Raw genomic sequence first — 1,743 nt, 5'->3', positions numbered from 1 at the left:
CAAGATAATCTTTTTTTGGTCTTTTTGAGACAGAGTCTCCCTGTAGCCCCAGCTGTCCTGGAACTCACTATGTAGACCAGGCTGGACTGAAGATAATTTTTTTAAATGTTTTATTTATGATTTTAATTTCATGTGTATGAGTGTATTGCCTGCATGTATGTGAATGCACCCATGTCATGCAATGCTGAGGAGGTCAGAAGAGGGCTTCGGATTCCCCTGGAATTGGAGTTAAGAATGGTTAGCAGCTGCCATGTGGGTGCTGGAATCGAGCCCAGGTCCTTTGAAAGAGCAGTCAGTGATCTTAACTGCTGAGCCATCACTCCAGCCCCCAAATTTTTTATTTTATGTAAATAAATGTTATGCCTGCATGTATGTAAGTGCACGTGTCATGCGGTGCCTAAAGAGGACAGCACAGGGTGTTAGAGCCCCTGGAACTGGAGTTATGAATGGTTGTTAGCTGGTATGTGGGTGCTAGGATTTGAACCTGGGTCTTCTGTAAGAATAGCCAGTGCTCTTAACTGCTGAGCCATCTCTCCACCACCTAGGTCAAGATTTTAGGGGCACCCTCCCTGGATCATTCTCTTTCCTTTTGTGCATGATGGAGTATGTATGTGAACTCTAGGATTCCTGCAATCTTTTTCTTACCACCAGGGAAACTACCTTGAGAAAGAAACAGGCATCAAAGTGGTATAAAAGACAAAATCATAGAGGGCTAGAGAGATGGATCAGCAGTTAAGAGCATTTACTGCTCTTCTGGAGGACCAGAGTTCTAATCCCAGCACCTACATGGCAGCTAACTCCGCTACCAGATGTGCTGGATAGCTTTAGTGTCAACTTGACACACCTGGGTTGAGGGAGCCTCAGGTGAGGAATTGCCTCTATTGGACTGGCCTGTGGCCATGTCCATGGGGCATCTTGATTGTTGAGTGATGTGGGAGGGCCTAGCCCACTGTGGGTGCTGCCACCCCTGGGAAGGTGGGCCTGTGTTGCATAAGAAAGCAGGCTGAGCAGGGGCCAGGGGAGCAAGCCAGTAAGCAGCATTCCTCCATGGCCTGTGCTCCAGTTCCTGCCTCCAGGTTCCTGCCCTGAGTTCCTACCTTGGGCTCCTAGATGAGCTGTGACCTGGGAGATGTAAGCTTAATAAACCCTATCCTCCCCAAGCTGGTAGTGGTCAGAGTATTTTGTCACAGCAATGAAGAAACAAACTAAGACAGAAATTGGTACCAGAGTGTGGGGAATTGCTGTGACAGACCTGACCTTGGTGTTTTAAGGAGGATTGTGGAAGTGTTTGGAACTTTGGGATGGAAAAGTCATTGAGTGCTTAGAGTTTGTTGCTGTGGACCTTGTAACAGTTATGCTGAAAGAGTTGTGAACAATGGGGGCCTGGCTTGTGAAGCTTCAAAGGGAAGCAGACTATCAGGGCTCTTCGTATGAGATTTTAGATTGAGAATTTGTGGGTTCTGGTCGGCTGGGGTTGAAGAATCAGCTGTGATTAAGAAGAGACCAGAACCTGAAGCAAAACCTTTGCTTTACTGGGACAATTGATGCTGGTTAGCTGGGGCTGAAAAATCAGCTGTAAGTAACAAGAGACCAGCGTCACTGTGGTGAAATCTTCTGGGAGGTATTTCCTCAGGGTCAGCACACAGAGGGGACAGCCTCCACCCCAAGCTAGAAGCAGTACTTGGTAATGTATAAGAGTCTTGAGACCTGCATGGTTCTGGTGTTGAAAGTGTGAAGGGGTCA

Source organism: Nannospalax galili, unplaced genomic scaffold, assembly GCF_000622305.1.
Source record: "Nannospalax galili isolate Female #2095 unplaced genomic scaffold, S.galili_v1.0 scaffold212, whole genome shotgun sequence".
In the NCBI taxonomy this organism is placed as follows: Eukaryota; Metazoa; Chordata; class Mammalia; order Rodentia; family Spalacidae; genus Nannospalax; species Nannospalax galili.
Note: the sequence above shows the minus strand (reverse complement) of the source record.